Source organism: Marmota marmota, unplaced genomic scaffold (assembly GCF_001458135.2).
Source record: "Marmota marmota marmota unplaced genomic scaffold, marMar, whole genome shotgun sequence".
Classification (NCBI taxonomy): Eukaryota; Metazoa; Chordata; class Mammalia; order Rodentia; family Sciuridae; genus Marmota; species Marmota marmota.
Genome location: NW_025999943.1, coordinates 4,923,376 through 4,937,454, shown reverse-complemented (window position 1 = coordinate 4,937,454; position 14,079 = coordinate 4,923,376). Strand labels below are relative to the sequence as shown.

Here is a 14,079-nt window from a genome sequence, read left to right as displayed (position 1 = left end):
GTACAGACTGTCAGACTGCCTGGCTCACATGAAGTCTCATCCAAAAATAACTCTTGAAGTCACACCCAGAAACAATACCTCATCAGGCATCCCTTAAGCTAGTCATCTAAAATTGACATCTAAAACTAACCTTTGCACTATCCTGATAAAGGTTTGCTTTCCTTTAGGGTTTATGCTAGGTAGCATCTCGCTGCAGAGTAACACACAGCATTAGCCAGGCAAAACACTTGGATGGACCTTATGGTTCTCATTAATCTTACAGTCATGGAACATTCTTATAGTGTACTACACTCCATGCCCTGACCCTGAAGGGTTCAGAGAATTAAGAAACTGCCCAAGCTTAAAAGTTTATTCTATGGTAAGTCAATACTCAGTCGGATATCAAGAAACAGGATCTTTTGCAGTAGGATAAGGAAGAGTTGCAACATGATAAATGCCGTGAGGAATAAAAAAGGCAGTAGAGTGTAAAATGTCCTGGAGGCCATGTGAGTCCAACCAGAAGATCAAAAAAAGGTAGAGGGATTTCTTGGATATGAATGATATAGCAATTATACTACTCTGGGTTTTCTTAAGGTCATAGATAATATGAGTTATCTGTTAAATGTCGTCTACCTGTAAATAAATAGCAGGAGATATCCTCCCTCAGAGCAGAAGTCAAGGAACAGACAGAGAAAGAACAGTACTTCAGACAAGTTCCTCTGGTCTCAGATTTTATGCTGCTTCTGCTGAACTCAGTGCACAAGATTTTGAGTCTTACAGAATTTTAAAAGCAGAAGGAAACTTATAAATTTTACTTATACAAATTGTTTACATACGCTCATGTATGCCAAGGGGAATGTTCAGTGCCTTGCAGCTAGTGGAGCCAGCTTCCATTAACCTGATTGCACCAGAAGCTTTTATAAATATTTGCTTATTACTCTCATTTCTGTTTTCTAAAATTTTACCAGTATATATTATAAGGAAATATTTGCCTCTAAATGCGAGTCGAGTTGCTGATTAAACTCCTAAAGATTAAACACATATTTGCGCTTGTATATCCCTGTGGCACACTACCAATAAAAAAGAATATGGAGAGATATGCTGCCTTGAATGTAAGTTAAAGACATTCCCCAAGTGGGAGTTAGAAATAAAGCTAGTGATAACTAACATTGTAATATGAAAGAATATGTCTGTAAGTTTTGATTCTGAATCACTCGGTGGGGCCAAATATTAAATTTCATAACTATTATCATTTAGATATTAGGTGTCCCCCAAGATCTGATATGTGAGATAACACAAGAATTTTCAGAGGTGAAATGATTAGGTTATGAGATGTGTGAGCTAATCAGTGGATTAATCCTCTGATATACATTAACTGGGGGGTAACTGTGGGTAGGATGTGGCTGGAGGAAATAGGTCAGTGGGGGTGGGCTTTTGGGGTATACCTTTTGTTCCACATGTGTGGAGCTCTCTCCGTGCTTCTGGGTTGCCAGATCCTGAGTCTTTTCTCCATTTCCCCTGTGAGGATGGCCTTAGGCCTGAGCCTAAGCAACTCCATTTTAAAGACTCCAGTTTGAAACCTGCAGTCTTACCAGGCACATCCAACAGAACAATTTTATGGCCTCAAACAAGTTACTTCCCCTCATTCTGATAAACAGAGTGAAGCCTCTGGCAGGCTGTCCTCTCCTGATAAGAGGAAAATGGAGAAGATAAGGGTGGAGATCACCAGACCAGATGTTTCTAAACCGAGGGTAATTGATGTCATGGAGAAAACTGGTGGTAGCTGATAAGGATTCCAAGGGGGGGGTCAGAAGCCCCCAAATTTAGTATAAATAATAGAGCTGATGAACAGGGATTCAGCCAGCCGAAACAAGGATGCACTCAAGCTGGAGAACCTGATGAGGACCTAGACTGACATCCCATCACTTGTCATGTTTCCTGATCCTCTGCATGATCCTCACCACTCTCAAACTCTGCAGCCTTCTCTGGACCTTGATGAGAGCTGCAACTTCTCTGTCGGACCCTCTCCTCAATGGGTCATCCACTCCATGCCAGGAAAAGCCTGCCTTGGTTCCTGACCTGATCACCGTGGTCTGAGTGAGTGTGCATCTGCTGGACATAAAGCCTAAGGCTTAAGACTTTGGAATGTAGCAAGCAGAGCGAATGTCTGTCATTAGCTGTTGTGATTAAGTGTGCTTGCTGTGCTTAGAATTAATCTAGAATTGTTTGCTGTGAATTAATTAATCTAGAATTGTTTGCTGTGAATTGATTATGTCTATTGCAGTGCCTAACCTTAAGGATTGTTGTTTTCTTATTAAGAACTTATAGAGTGAAATTGTATTGAGTAATTTGAGTGAATAAAGCATTGAAAGGGGCAAAAGACGATGAACATACTTTATTTCTCTCCTCAATTGCAATTTTGCCCCCTAGTGACATCCCCCTTCCACCTGATATTCTGCTTCCCCTAAGGCCAGAGCTAAGGAATCATCCAATCTCTGAATCTCTGAAACCATGAACTAAGATAAACTTTTTCTCCTCTGTTGTTCTTGTTAGGTCATTTATTCACAGCAACGAAAAAAGCTGACTAAAACAATTTCCACCTTCCACTGTAAAAATGCATGTTCCCTGTAGTATAAAATACACGTTTTCCCCTTGTCCTCAAAGTACTATTAAAAGGTTTACTTCTCACAGAGCCATGGTGCTAGATGTGTAAGGTGTTGAGAGACTGCAACAAATCATTTGGAGCAGCCACAACAAACTCTCTGCCATAACTGGGTCAGCTGTGCCTCCCATTTTACTTTCCACAAACTATAAAATCTCTATTCTGGCAGCTCAAAATGAAAATGTTCCTTGATTTTTACCCTTCATTTTTTATGTAGGCCTAAAAGCGTAACAAGAGTTCACTATAATCTGTCAGAATTAATTTCATCTTCTAAATTCAGGGAACATATAGGTCACACAGATTTTATTTAAAAGGAATTAAAACTTGGGAATTTAGTTATTAGGGAAGAAAGATGGAGACAGAGAAACATTATATTATCACCAATTCAATAAACTCAGAAAGAGACATAAGGAAACTGCATTTATAAAAGAAATACAGAAATCAATAAGAGAAAAAATATGAGTTCAGAAGTTTTTGACCTTTAAAACATAATCACTGAATTTTAGAAATACCACAGAACCATGGGGCAAACAATTTAATATAAAAAAAATCTGAAGAGTTAATTAGAAAATATCAAGGATATTACAGAAGTCAGTACAAATGTGCATAGCTCTATGGCCCCTAAAAATGATCTGAGACATGTCTTATTAATCACACATATATTATTTAGCAATTAGAACAGTGAAAAAATAGTGAACATATCAATGAAAGATAAAAACCACAGCTTCTTGAAATTAAATACCAATAAAACAAATAAGTAAAATAAACAAAAGCTATGTATACAGAAGTATAACTTACTGAGAAGAAAAAAAAATATGTGAAATTGAAAATAAAAATTTACAAGTGTATCTTGTAAATATTGTTGCAGAAGAAATGAAAAATAATGAATAGACACCATTTATTTCTTCAATCGTAAGAAGTATCTGAAATATCTGAAGAGTAATGATTATAGTAGCCATGAACTATTGAGTATTTTGTAATGTTCCAGGAAGTATTCCCATCAAAATTTTATACCTATGAATATGTATATGTGTGTGTGTGTGTGTGTGAATGTGCACATGTGTTTGCAGTACTAGGGATTAAACCAAGTGCTTTACTACTGAGGTATGTCCCCAGTCCTTTTTTTTTTTTTTCTTTTGAAACAGGGTCTCGACAGGCCTTGAACTTGCAGTTCTTGTTCTCAGCTTCTCAAGTAACTGGAATTACAAGCATAAGCCATGGCTCCTGGCTTATATTCTTTAATATTTAAAAATGTCTTATGAAAAATAGAATAAAATTTTGGTTAAGATGAAGGAAGGACTTTGAGTCAGACTGTTTAGATTCAGATTCTGCCTCTGACACTAACAGGTTGTGCAACATTTTGTAAGTTACCAAAACTTTCTATATCTGTTTCCTCTTCTAAATTTCTCATAAGAATATTATGAAGAATAAATAAATTAGCATGTGATAAATTACTCTGAACTGGAAACAATATATAATAGGCTCTATAAAAATGCTAACTAGTGATGATAAATACTAGTATTTTTTCCATTTTGCAGATGAAGAGACTAAATTACAAAGTGTATAAGTTAAGGAACCTACCCACCTTTACATAGCGAGGCTATGGTGAGTACAATGAATTTACATTTTTAGATTCTGAAAGAAAAATGCATAGAAAAGGACAAGAAACCACATACCTTTTCTAAATTTAAGCATCTGTAACGGAGAAGGGCTGCAAATGAAAACAGGAATAAGATACATACCAGCATGCAAAAAGGAGTAGCTTCCTTCCTTAGTAACAGGAACAAGGTTTTGAGTTTACAGCAAACAGACCAGAGGAATAAGAGAAGTGACTCTAAACAGAAAGACTGAGGTGGTGTTCTTGTTCTATTTTGGTTTGTGTCTTTCCTCTAATCTATGTTCAGCACATGGTTGTTGGAGCTCTTTCTTTGCTTTCACAAATATGGGAAACAGCGCAATCTTGCTTCAGTACAATTGGTCAAATCTCTCATCTGAACAACCTTCAGTTATGTTATATATGGTGATATGGCCTGCAAATAATTGGCAACATTGCCTGTGTTCCTAACCAAACTGATATCATGGTGGCTCAAATCAAGTTTGACAACAAACCATGAACTGAATGACAAATGTCCCTTCAGTTTATAATATATTAATGAATGAGGGTTATTTTTTGGCTTATAAGTTGCTTCTATAATTGCAGGCAATAATATCTGGAATGTTTTTACCAGAAGATGTTTAAAAATCATGGAAATTTTGCTTTTCTATTGGGATGAACAACATTTATATTTCTAAATTTCAAATGTGATTATCTTTGATTATTTGAGCCATAAATTGTTTTTTAAACTATTTTACAAAGGAAAAAAAAAACAACATCTGCATTATCATTGCTATAATATCACTCAAAATATCAGTTAGGTAAACTAATTTTTAAAAATTATGTTTATGTTTGGCAGTCAAACAAGCAATAACTATTCTTGACATTTGTTGACAATTGATGTCATTAAGAATAGTTTCAAGTATAGAATTGTAATATTCTGTCACATTTGGAAGTTTTCAGAAATTTAATGAAAACAAAGCATTTCAAAAAAATGTTCTAAGTTTCTATTGTGGCTATCTAGTTTAAAAAGCACAAATTACTAATCTTTTTGAACCAATGGGAAATACTTTGTGCTAACATCATTGCTTTATACTAACATTCTGGGTACTGTAACTTATTTCTCCATTCAATGCTGTATAATTGAAGGAGACATGGATATTTCCTAAATCAAGAAAATATTCTCCTTTTCCTTCAAGAAATCTTATTACAGTTAAATGAATGACACTATATGAGCTCTGTAATCTATCACTGTGTGCTAACAATGTATACAAAAATAAGGTGATGGTGACAATCCAAAAGAAAAAATAATATTTCTGTGTAGGTAAATTAAATAAGACTTCAAGATTGTGTACATTTAATTTTGAATATTTCCTCTGAGCTTTGGTTCCAATTAAATTCAGCACTTCATATTGCTGGCAACATCCATCTTTCAGCTCACAGTGTCCCCTTGTTCCTTTGGTACAGGATGACTTTTGAAGCTGCATCTTTGTGTGCATTTGCACCTTGAAATGGCAGTGGAGCTGTGAGAACATTTACAACTGAGGGAGTGAGGAACAATTAGCTCCTCCACTTCAATGATAAAGAGAAAGGAAACATTTCGTTTAGTATTCAACATAGCACATTTTTTTTTGAGGGAGTCACATATCCATTTCCAAATTTCCATTCTTTATTGACACAAAAATAAATTGAAATCAGAGTAATGAATATCCAATCAATAGAATATTCTCATTTATAGTCTTCTAGTATCCTTCATTGCCCAAGGCTACCAGTTACTATAATATATATGTATGTATGTAAAATATATATATTGATAAATTAAGTATATATATTTATATATATTTGATTTACATATATATATATCTACTTAATTTATCAATTTATCAAGTAAGTTTTAAGTTTTATTTCAATACATAAAGTATGATTTTCAATCAAAGTATTATGCCCATATCATTTTAAGGTAACATAAATGCCTGGTACACGAGCCAGGCCTTGGAGAAGTTTTTAACTAATAGAATGATTCACCTTTAATATAAATATTGACCTAAAAATAGTAAAACATATACAGTTCAAAATTTTTCATAATCATAAAATGGATTTGTGTCTTCATTACTCTGGGTAGGAAAGCGGAGCTTTTTTTTTTTTAGGACAAGCCTGACCTACATCATCAACCACTAATGAGAAATGAAGTTAGGCTATAAACCACAAGTTGCAATGGAATTTTCTATTTGGAACACTAGTCATTTATTAGAACCATTAAAACTCTTTGGTGTTAGTGGAGATATTTTGATTCTAGAGAATAACTTTTAAGAAGAATAGTTAACATGATACAAAATTGTGGGAATAAGATTAGGATAATAAAATGAACCTGACCTTTTGGCTCTAAAATAGATCTAGCTTTAATTCCTATATCCACTACTTATAAATATATATTTTGGGAAACTGCTCAAGCTCTCAAACCTCAGTTTGCTAATCTGTAAAAACAGATAAATAGTAAGCATCCAGAATTGTTTAAATAGTACCAAATAAGACCTGGGCAGAAGGAACTCAGCTTTTATCCACTCACTGGAAACATAATACACAAGATACCCACCTACCTATCTAGTTTTGGACATGGGCAGAAAATAATTAATAATACCCAAGATTCTTCACTCTTTATCTAGTGTTCTTCACAAGATAAACCCATCAATTTTTTAGGGCTTTGAACAACTTGACTCTAAGTATTACTTCATATAACAACATGTTGGGTAAAAATATCTATCTTAAGATATTTTAAGTATTAAATTCATGCAGTTCGTATGCTTATAAGCCTTTGAAACAGTTAATGCAACACAATATATACTGATACTGATAATGATTATGAGACTAAAATAATCATTATAATAATATTGCAATATTGACATGAGAGTGAGGTATTTCTGTTGAATTGTATATTTTATTTTTCTCTTCTATGTCAAGCCAGCTTCCTCAATTTTATGTAAAATCTTAAATAAACGTTGCAAAATGAATTAAAAACTCTGAGAATATCATAACTTTGTTCATTACAATAAAATTTTAATATTTACATTTCTGAAAAGTCTTGCTTTAATTTTCCCATTGACCTTTAGCTAGAACTTTCAGTAAACATATATATTTTTGTAATCTAAATTTAATAAATTGTGACCTTAACAGTTAGTTAAATAGAAAAAGAAATTAAATTATTTTGGAAATTGATTTTATTATACTCACACAACATATCATCTTTGGAAAGAAAGAAGATGAGAAGTTGGAGAGGAAATCTATTTTAATATGTGCAGGGAATAGTCCATATTAACTGATATTCAGAATATATGGAATGACTTAATTATTTATAATATAACACATAAGCAGTGGTTGAGTTTAGAATTTCTGGAGTCTTGTTTTAATAATATACACTAACAGAAAGAAATACTTCAATTAAATCTAAAACTCTAATCTTTATTTAAATTAATATTTAATTTTACATTTAAGTATATACATATATGTTAATAGCTAGGTTCACTCCTTTTACCCTTACCAATATTCATTTGTTAAAAGATGTCACATTAGCTAGGTGCAAAGATGCACACCTATAATACCAATGGCTCAGGAGGCTGAGGCAGGAGGATCATGTGTTCAAAACAAGCTTCTGCAACTTAACAAAGCCCTAAGCAACTGAATGAGACCCTGCCTCTAAATAATAGTGATACCAGACTTCAAACTATACTACAGAGCAAGAGTAACAAAAACAGCATGGTACTGGTACCAAAACAGGCAGGTGGACAAATGGTACAGAATAGAGGACACAGAGACCAATCCACAAAATTACAACTATCTTATATTTGATAAAGGGGCTAAAAGCATGCAATGGAGGAAGGATAGCATCTTCAACAAATGGTGCTGGGAAAACTGGAAATCCATATGCAACAAAATGAAACTGAATCCCTTTCTCTCGCCATGCACAAAAGTTAACTCAAAATGGATCAAAGAGCTTGATATCAAATCAGAGACACGCCGTCTGATAGAAGAAAAAGTTGGCTACGATCTACATTCGGTGGGGTCGGGCTCCAAATTCCTCAATAGGACACCCATAGCACAAAAGTTAATAACTAAAATCAACAAATGGGACTTACTCAAACTAAAAAGTTTTTTCTCAGCAAAAGAAACAATAAGAGAGGTAAATAGGGAGCTTACACCCTGGGAACAAATCTTTACTCCTCACACTTCAGATAGAGCCCTAATATCCAGAGTATACAAAGAACTCAAAAAATTAAACAATAAGATAACAAATAACCCAATCAACAAATGGGCCAAGGACCTGAACAGACACTTCTCAGAAGAGGACATACAATCAATCAACAAGTACATGAAAAAATGCTCACCATCTCTAGCAGTCAAAGAAATGCAATACAAAACCACCCTAAGATACCATCTCACTCCAGTAAGATTGGCAGCCATTATGAAGTCAAACAACAACAAGTGCTGGCGAGGATGTGGGGAAAAGGGTACACTTGTACATTGCTGGTGGGACTGCAAATTGGTGCAGCCAATTTGGAAAGCAGTTTGGAGATTCCTTGGAAAGCTGGGAATGGAACCACCATTGACCCAGCTATTCCCCTTCTCAGACTATTCCGTGAGGATCCTAAAAGAGCATACTATAGGGATACTGCTACATCGATGTTCATAGCAGCACGATTCACAATAGCTAGACTGTGGAACCAACCTGGATGCCCTTCAATAGATGAATGGATAAAAAAAATGTGGCATTTATACACAATGGAATATTACTCTGCACTAAAAAATGACAAATTCATGGAATTTGCAGGGAAATGGATGGCATTAGAGCAGATTATGCTAAGTGAAGCTAGCCAATCCCTAAAAAACAAATGCCAAATGTCTTCTTTGATATAAGGAGAACAACTAAGAACAGAGCAGGGAGGAAGAGCATGAGAAGAAGATTAACATTAAACAGGGATGAGAGGTGGGAGGGAAAGGGAGAGAGAAGGGAAATTGCATGGAAATGGAAGGAGACCCTCATTGTTATACAAAATTACATATAAGAGGAAGTGAGGGGAAAGGGAAAAAAACAAGGGGGAGAAATGAATTACAGTAGATGGGGTAGAGAGAGAAGATGGGAGGGGAGGGGAGGGGGGCTGGTAGAGAATAGGAAAGGCAACAGAATACATCAGACACTAGTATGGCAATATGTAAAACAATGGATGTGTAACTGATGTGATTCTGCAATCTGTATACAGGGTAAAAATGGGAGTTCATAACCCACTTGAATCAAATGCATGAAAGATGTTATGTCAAGAGCTTTGTAATGTTTTGAACAACCAATAATAAAAATAAATAAATAAATAAATAAATAGTATTTTTAAAAAGGGCTAGGGATGTTGCTCAATGGTTAAGCACCCCTGGGTTCAATCCTTGTTACGGGGGAAAGAAAAGTCACATTCTATCTTGCAATTTCAGTATTTTCATAAACTATATGTAAATTGTGTTCCTCCATTCACAGAAGAAAAATGGGTTTCATTTTCTAATGGAGAAATTCATTGCCCCTACAGTGTTCCTTTCCTGTTTTAGATTTTCCCTTCTATAGCTTTGGCAAAATCCAAGTGTACAAAGAGAACAGTATTTCAGATCATTACAGCTTCCTTTCAAATTGAAATGTTGCCCTACTTTCCTTCTGATCAGATCACTACTAGTTTATGTATCCAGTTAAAAGCTGAACAGCAAGTACAAGAATATACTGCATATTCTCTCTGTCTTCACCCTTGCAAGAAAACTATAATTTGCACAAGTTATACTATAAATTCTAACATCTAATTTCATTGAGTAGCTGAATGTATCAAGTGAAAATTTATTGCAACTATTTTCCAAGGGAATTCAATCTCAATATTGGAGAGCATTTCTGAAGCCAGACAATCGCAATATATTTAGTCTCTCAAGTTCACGGAACATAAGGAAGTTTTTGATGAATGGTTTTTATTCTTTGGATTTTTTTGCCTACCAAAGTATCATGCAATACCTTATAAAATGTGCACCAATTGTTGCAAATCTAATGGATTTAAAATATAAGTAAGCCTTCATTAATATTCACTAAGATATTTGATATTTAAGCAAATGAAAATATTTAATTAAATATGTTTGTAACTCAATGTCTTTAAGAAACCAAGTGATTCCTTTTTAAACCTATCATCAGGATTTCCCACTTTTTTTAAAAAAAAATATTTTCTAGTTGTAGTTGGACACAATATTTTTATTTTGTTTATTTATTTTTATGTGGTGCTGAGGATTGAACCCAGGGCCTCACACGTGCTAGGTGAGCACTCTAGCGCTAAGCCACCACCCCAGCCCAGGATTTCCCACTTCTTAAATGAAGTGATTTCAGTTTACTTTTAGCTTTCTAATGTTATGAATACAATATTTCAAAAAGTATATACCTTATTAAATAAATATGGAATGAAGAACACCATCATGAGAAATAATACATAATAAATGTAAGGGTTTCAAAAATATTAAAAATTTATCTTAAGAAGACATAAAATACGAAATGCTAACATCAGAAAAAGGGCAGGATACCGTAAAAGATATTTCTTGACAGTAGTCTCACATAGAAATTTAAAATATATTAAAATGGGAATTCCTTTATTCCTTGGTAATTGCAAATTTAATTCACTCATTTTTTTTTTAAAGAGAGAGAGAGAATTTTAATATTTATTTTTTAGTTTTCGGCAGACACAACATGTTTGTTTGTATGTGGTGCTGAGGATCGAACCTGGCCGCACACATGCCAGGCGAGCGCGCTACCGATTGAGCCACATCCCCAGCCTAAACTTAGTTCACTCTTGATGATTTCTTTCCTTTTTCTTTCTCTCCCTCCCTCCCTCTCTCCTCCCTCCCTCCCTCTCTCTCTCACTCCCTGCCTCCCTCCCTCTCTCCTTCCTTCTCTTTCTTCTTCCTTTCTTAATATTTATTTCTTTTCTCCCTCCTACCTTCCTTTTTAAAATTTGTCCTTTTTATTTTCTTTCGTTCTCTTCCTGCTTTCGTCTCTTCATTCCTTTATTTTTGCTTTCACAAGTGCCATGAATTCTATCTTGCTAGAACAAATTTTTATGTATTTTTTAATTTACACTCTTTACATAAAATGAGACTAACTTTTTCAAATTGCTCCACATGTGGCAAAAATTGTTTCAAGAGTGTTAAACTGCTGAGAGCCATAGCCAAGTAGGAATGACGCATGGCAATTTCCTTGTCAGTCTACCCAATGTTGCTTAGAGGGAGGACTCTCCATTGTGGAAATGGGCTTGCCTTGGACCCAGGTCATCTGCAGTGACATTGCATGAATGTTTGAGAAAGGTGACCCTGCTCAAGGACCAGGGTGGATCCGGGTTTAGGGTGCATCTGGGTTTAGGGTCGATCCTGCTGGGAATAGGGCGGTTCCAGGTTTAAGGTGGATCCTGCTGGGAATAGGGCGTATCCTGCTGCCTCAGGCACCCGCTCCTTGAGTTCCCGTTGAGTTCTCCTGGGATTCAGACAATATTTGGTATGCAGAGCCCGGTGGAGTGTGTGGAATTTTCCCAGAACGTGCGTGTAGAGCCGGTGAGAGTCGGGAATAAAGAATTGCTGTTTGAATCTACAAGGCAGTGTGGTGGCCCGGTTATTTTGTGCCCAGCCAGACTGCGGCATTTGGTGGCCTGTACGGGGAATGTCTGAAACTTGGAGGTAAGTGAAATTACTCGCCCCTGTAGGAGAGCAAAAGAATGGGTGACCATTTCAAAAAACAATGTGTTCTAGTTTTTATTTATTTTGTTTTTGTTTCAAGCTGCCTATCCCTGGAAATTTCTCAGGCAAACTGGGAAAAATGGTTGGCTCAAGGTTTGAAGTTTGTCGGCCCTGAGGAAGAGAAAATTGATTCAACGATTTTTTTATTCCGTTTTTGTTTCATTCAGTTTCAGTTTTGTTTTGTGTTATCTTATTGCATTGCGTTATCTTTATAGTAGATTAGAAATTAGTAAAAAAACAAACCGGAAGAGTGTTAAGTAAATTGTTAGAGGTTCAGATCATGGAGAAAGACATTTTAGATCAAGCAAAAGAGAAGGTCTCTCAAGCTAGTCAGACAGAGGAAGAAAATTTAAAGGAAAAAGGGCTATTAGGAAAAAGGCTACAACAGGAGGCTCTTACTAACTCTGTTCTATCACCAGAGGGCGTAATTCAACCAACAGCTCCACCTATGGAGACAGCTGAGTGACCCTCAACCCCCATAGTTGATAAATGGGATCCTGAGACAGGACCTCAAAGATTAGCATGCCCTGTACTTGAGCAGACAGGAGGGCAGCGAATTCACCATGCTTTAGATTTCAAAACAGTGAAGCAGTTAAAGGAGGCCATAAAAACCTATGGTCCCCAAGCACCCTTCACAGTAAGCATGGTCGAATCCATTACCAACTTGGACATGACGCCAGCAGATTGGGCTATCATGTGTAAATCTGTGCTAAATGGACGACAATATTTGTTATGGAAGGTTGCCAATGAGGAATTTTGCACAGATTCAGCTAGGAGAAATGCAGTAGCCGGTTACCCTCAAAGAAATCTAGATATGTTGTTAGGAAAAGGACCTTATGAGGGTCAACGGCAACAAATTGAATATGATCCTGCTATATATGCACAAATTGCTGCAGACACAGTTAGGGCATGGAAGACTTTACAAGACATTGAGATTTACAAGGTCAGCTATCTAAGGTAATACAGAGAGCTAATGAACCTTACGCTGAATTTGTAGATAGGCTTATTCAAACAGCTGCCAGAATTTTGGGGGATACAGAACAAGCAATGCCATTAATAAAACAACTGGCTTATGACCAAGCAAATCGTTACTGCAGAGAGGTTATTAGACCATGGAAACTTAAGATTTAAACACATATATTAAATTATGTAGAGACATTAATGAACAAGGGCAAGTCTTGGCAGCTGCAGTACAACAGGCTTTAGATGCCAGGCCAAAAACATGCTACAATTGTGAACAAACAGGACATTTTAAAAGGAATTGCCCCATAGGAAAAGGGTTTAACAAAACTAGGTATCAAAGGAATAGAATACTGGGTGTTTGCCCACAATGCCATAGAGGGAGACATTGGGCTAATGAATGCTGTTCTCAAACCACCATAGAGGGAAGTCCCTTATCAAAAAACGGACAAGGACCAGGTATTTACCCATGATATCATGGAGAAAGGCATCAGGCTCCATTGCCAAAAAACGGACTGGGGGGCCCAATGCTCCGGGGCCCACAACCACAAATATACAGGTCAGTGGAGGAACCCAGCAACACCATCAGTGTAGTGCCCAGGACACATTGTCCATTAAATCCCTCATCAGACAAACCAGAGGGAGCACAGCGTTGGACATCTGCGCCTCTGCCAGAGCAGTACTAACTCCAGAGATGGGAGTTCAAATCATTCCCACAGGAGTAAAAGGACCTCTTCCCCAAGGAACAGTAGGCTTATTATTGGGACGCAGTTCTTCTACACTAAAAGGACTTATAATAAGTCCTGGGGTAATTGATCCTGATTATGTAGGTGAAATAAAAATTATAGCTAGTTCTCCAAGAGGTATATCAGTAATTTCACCAGGAGATAGAATAGCACAGTTATTAATAATACCCAGCCTGCATAATAAATTTTCCTGTCATAGTGTAGAAAGAGGTTCCAGGGGATTAGGCTCCACAGGTGTAGATTGGGCTATGCTGTCTTTAAATTTATATTCTCGCCCAATGCTAAAACTAAATATTCAAGGACATGAATTTAATGGGCTACTGGACACAGGTGCTGACCTTAGCATCATATCT

The 14,079-nt window shown here is 36.1% G+C and overlaps 1 long non-coding RNA gene across 1 annotated transcript; it reads left to right on the top strand.

Moving 5' to 3' along the window:
• Nucleotides 1-1,390: 1,390 nt before the first annotated feature.
• Nucleotides 1,391-6,444, top strand: LOC125616342. Its single transcript, XR_007346963.1, has 3 exons — nt 1,391-2,076; nt 4,180-4,246; nt 5,703-6,444. It is a non-coding gene; the product is annotated as an uncharacterized LOC125616342 (long non-coding RNA).
• The last annotated feature ends 7,635 nt before the right edge of the window (nt 6,445-14,079 follow it).